The sequence below is a fragment of the Oncorhynchus clarkii genome, chromosome 4 (assembly GCF_045791955.1).
Source record: "Oncorhynchus clarkii lewisi isolate Uvic-CL-2024 chromosome 4, UVic_Ocla_1.0, whole genome shotgun sequence".
NCBI classification, from domain to species: Eukaryota; Metazoa; Chordata; class Actinopteri; order Salmoniformes; family Salmonidae; genus Oncorhynchus; species Oncorhynchus clarkii.
In genome coordinates, this window is record NC_092150.1 from 40,956,425 (window position 1) to 40,961,811 (window position 5,387).

Sequence of the window (5,387 nt, forward strand, 5' to 3'; positions counted from 1 at the left end):
ATGTTGACACAAGGTTGTGAATAGTTATGCCAATGAGACATTTCTATATTTAATTTAAATATATTTGCAAAAAATTGTGTGGTTATTGTGTAGATGGGTGAGAAAAAATCTATTTGGAATTCAGGCTGTAACAAAACAAAATGTGGAATAAGTCAAGGGATATGAATACTTTCTGAAGGCACTGTGTCTATCTGTGGTCTGTTGGATAGGCCAACAGATCAAATTATCCCTTGACATTATTGTCCAAGTACAGTACTGTACACCGAAGCTCAAGTACTGCAGTGTCCACATGCTGAACATTATAGAATAAGTCAACAGCCTTTTTGTCACGATCGTTTAAAGATGGATTGGACCAAGGTGCAGCATGGTAGGCGTACATTTTTATTTCATTTTAAATGAGACCCCACAATACTAAAACGAATGGAAAGCTATATGCAGTGCCGAAAGCAACTACACACAAACAAGATCCCACAATCTAAGGTGGGGAAAAAAGGCTGCCTAAGTATGATCCCCAATCAGAGACAACGATAAACAGCTGCCTCTGATTAGGAACCATACTAGGCCAACAAAGAAATAGAAACATAGATTTGCCCACCCAAGTCACACCCTGACCTAACCAAATAGAGAATAAACAAGGCTCTCTAAGGTCAGGGCATGACACTTTTGGGACACTATCAGTGAGTGGACAGTCATTTTTATGAAACGTATCATGTTTTCTATTGTGGTACAGAATCTCTACGACGAGAGCTGTGTTGTGTTGCGGCTGCGGGTTAAGCAGAGGACAAAGGTAAAGCACAACACAAAATGCAGCAGGTAAACTTCAACATACCTCTAATAACTAGCGTGTTTCCCTCCTCCTGTTGTTTCTGGCCCCAACAGGTCTCATACTGGTGTGGATCTAATACAACATGATCTGGGTGAGAGTCCGAATGAAAGTCTTTTACAGCAGGGAAGACAGGAGCGAAGGAAGATGAGAGAAAGAGAAGACGAAGAGAGAGGAAGGGTGTGTAGAGGGGGTTGCCGTGCGGTGTTCAGTGTGTTAGGCTCAGATGATGAGAGCTGAAGTTATCGCTGGTAATGAGCAGGAGGGTGTCGGAGCTGTGAGAGAATGTCTGTGTGTTTGCGTGTGCTTGTGAATCCTATTTGTGTCAAAAATTGTTTTTGAACATGTCTTTTTGCAAGGCTCGGGTTTGTGTATGCGTGTGTGTGTGCATGAAGGGCCCTAGTTAGAGGCTACAGCAGCTTCCAGGCTCGTATCCATGTGTGTCAGTGTGAATGATGAAAGATGAAGCATGTGCATCTGGGGAAAATATACCAAAGAAGAAAGAAGAAAAAATATACCAAAGAATAAGACAATAAACTATAAAGACAGTTTAATGACACACCTCAGTGAGCCGGTTATACTTAGGGGGAGAGTACACACACACACGTTATATTTGTCCTACTTCACACAAGTGTGTACTTGTGTGAATTGGAAATGTTATTTTCTTGTTATATCCTAACTCCCCCTGAGATACCCTTGGCAAGAAGGGTCACAGCCAGGGTCAGCCATTATTTACAGCGTCCGTGGAGCAATTGGGGTTACGTGCATTGATCAAGGGCACGCGGCAGATTTTTCACCTTGTCAGATTCGAACCAGCAGCTTTTCAGTTACTGGACCAATGCTCTTACCTCGAGGCCATCTGCCGTGTGTGTGTACATCTGTTCAGTATACTTGTATCTCTGTGTGTGATTACGTTCACGTATTTTTTAGTACAGTACATTTGTAGCAGGCAATTAGACATTATGATAGTACAAGGTTATACATGCTTTATGGATGCAACATTCAAAGCAAGCGTTGCCTAATATTGGTACTATGAATGACCCTTTGAGTGGAGAAAACTAGTCCCCACTCTGTCCTAGATTGCGTCCAAAATGGCACTGTATTCTCTATATAGGGCACTACTTTTGACTTTTCACCAGAGCCCTATGGGTCCCGGTCAAAAGTAGTGTACTATGGAGGGAATAGGATGCCACTTTGGTCAGAGCGTCTCTCTAGTCTAAAGCCTTAGTTCCCAGTGCCAGACACAGTCTGCCAGACTCAGTCCTGACACATGCTGGGGAGACATATGTTCCTGATGGGAGGGGAGGGGAGGGGAGGGGAGAGGAACACTACACACAGCTTATCTTGCCACCCACTCCCTTTCTCCTTCAAAACACACACAACGCTAACCACATTTCTGATTTTGCTTTATTGTAAGTACTGTGCACAAGTGATTTTGTCATTCTCAGTATGGTGGCAGGTTGTATGGTAAGATCATATGGTCTGTGCTGTATGTGCTGTACTGTAATACAATAGGCATGATACCATCATGTCGCCAGGCTTTTCTCTGAACCAGTTATGTTTATCCTATATGTCCTGCTAGAGCTGTGTTCGAATACCCATACTAACATACTGTATACTACATACTTAAAAACCTCTTAAGTCTACCCCCTCCTTTTTCGAACATTCTGTTAAAAATCGCGCAACTTTTCAGCGTCCTGCTACTCATGCCAGGAATATAGTATATGCATATGATTAGTATGTGTAGATAGAAAACACTCTGAAGTTTCTAAAACTGGTTAAATCACGGCTGTGACTATAACAGATCGTGTGTTTCATTGAAAAGCGCAAGAAAAACTGCTCTCTGAAAGCTAAAAATTATTTCCATGCGTCACTTTCATGGGTTGTTAAAAGGGCACAAAATTAATTATCGACCTGCATGCAATTCCTACAGATTCCACACGATGTCGCCATTGTCGTCATTTTCAAGGGACTTTTTTCTTTGTAAATCCAACTAACTGGATTCCATTTCTTCCGGTCTCCACCAGGATGTTTTGAATGTGCACATTGGCAGCCATTGATTTGAAAACGAGGAGCTATTGAATATACATCGCCCTGTAATCATTTTGATAGATTATAAACGTTTACTAATACCTAAAGTTGGATTACAAAAGTATTTCGAAGTGTTTTGTGAAAGTTTATCGTCGACTTTTTTAATTTAAAAAAAATGACGCAGCGTTTAAAAACAATGTTTTTTTCTGAATGACACAGCTTCCATAGAAAGCTATTTTGGGTATATATGGACCGATTTAAACAAAAAAAAGACCCAATAGTGATGTTTATGGGGCATATAGGAGTGCCAAGAAAGAAGCTCGTCAAAGGTAATGAATGTTTTATATTTTATTTCTGCGTTTTGTGTAGCGCCGGCTAAGCTATATCTTTGTTTACATCGCATTCAGGCATTTTGGGGTGTTGCATGCTATCAGATAATAGCTTCTCATGCTTTCGCCGAAAAGCATTTTAAAAATCTGACTTGAATGGCTAGGTTCACAACGAGTGTAGCTTTAATTCAATACCCTGCATGTGAATTTTGATGAAGGTTTGAGTTTTAACGAGTACATTTAGCATTTAGCGTAGCGCATTTGCATTTCCAGGTGTCTACTTGAGACATCTGCGTCTCAAGTAGGAGCAAGAAGTTAATGAGTATATTCTACATACTATAAGGTGATTATAGTATACTGTAAATGAACAGTATCATTTCAGTTGAGTGTACTTGTGCTTCTCTTGTCTACGAGAAGTTGATGCTGTTGCTATGCAACTTCTTGCTAGCTTTATAGCATACAGTAGCTAACAAATGACTAGTTAGATATCTTACGACTTCATTAACAATATCCAAGCTAAGAGTGACGTGAATAATCAAGTCAATAAACTTTGGGTAGTTAGTTAGAAAGCATATAGTTAATATACTGGCAAGTTCGATGTATCAGTAGCCAACTAACATTAACTTAGGTAGCTAGCTAACATACCGGTACATACAAGCAACGGCTGTAATGATATGCTATGTGGTTCGTAAGGCTAGCTTAGCTAACAAATTGTCAGCTAACATCAGTGATAGTGTGCAATGCTTGCACACTTCATATTTTGGCAAACTTAGTACGACATCTGGGAAGTTTTAGCATACTAACTATATCCATACTATTACCAATAAGCATACTACATACTCAATTTATGTCACAAATAGTACAGTTAGTAGAAGTATTTGAACAGACATGGAACAGGACAAGAACAGCGTCAGAACTGGGTAATACACAGACGTAAGACAGTTAATGCAGAAGCAGTGGACGGAGCTTGTGAACAGATATAGGGGAGGTAATTAGAAAACCCTTTCGCAATTATGTTAGCACAGCTGAAAACTGTTGTCCTGATTAAAGAAGCAATAAAACTGGCCTTCTTTAGGCTAGTTGAGGATCTGGAGCATCAGCATTTGTGGGTTTGATTACAGGCTGAAAATGGGCAGTAACAAATACTTTCTTCTGAAATTAGTCAGTCTAGAAATTGCCAAGAAACTGAAGATCTCATACAACGTTGTGTACTACTCCCTTCACAGAACAGCACAAACGGTCTCTAACCAGAATAGAAATAGGAGTGGGAGGCCCAGGTGCACAACTGGGCAAGAGGACAAGTACATTGGAGTGTCTAGTTTGAGAAACAGACGCCTCACAAGTCCTCAACTGGCAGTTGGCGCTGTTAAATTATTCCATAATTGCGAAAGCTTCATTAAATAATACCTGCAAAACACCAGTCGCCACTTCTGTACTTGTCCTCTTGCTCAGTTGTGCACTGGGGCCTCCCACTCAGTTCAGGAGATGGCAGGGTGAATGTGACACTGACTCCACACACAGGTTCCTGTCTGTGCCCGACCTTTCACAGTTGCCATGGTGATGGTGGTTTGATTCAAACAGGCCTGTGATGCTGTGTGGTGGTTCTTCTGATTGAGTTAATTAGAGAGACTAGCTTCAGAACAGTCAGGCTACATGTCATGAGAGCATGTCAGCCAGAGAGGAGGTTATGAACAGATGTAGTTCCTTGATACATCCAGTGGGTTAACTGTCTTGTTCAGGGCCAGAACAACAGATTTTTACCTTGTCAGCTCGGGGATTCGATCTAGCAACCTTTCAGTTACTGGCCCAACGCTCCAACCACTAGACTACCTGCCGCCCCAAAGTATATATATATCCCAATTGCCCATTTCTGAGGTTCGTCATGGGTTTTTATTAGGTTATTGTGGGGATAGACACCGCCTCATCACTCTGTATTGTTGTTAATGCAGTCCATCAGAGGATCCTGCTCTGCTCTGGGATACAGGGACATAGAGACATTAGAGCAGAAATGTTAACCTGAACCCCAAGACTTCAGTATGATCTAGTACACTTTATTTCCTGACATCCACAAATTACTCTCGACAATGAGGATAGGATTGAGGAGTACATGAAGTGTAGGCAACCTGAGTCAAGTTGATAACGTTCACTTTGCAAAGTTGTACTTCTCTTATCTGCTGTCAAACATGCATGCAAACCCACACGCA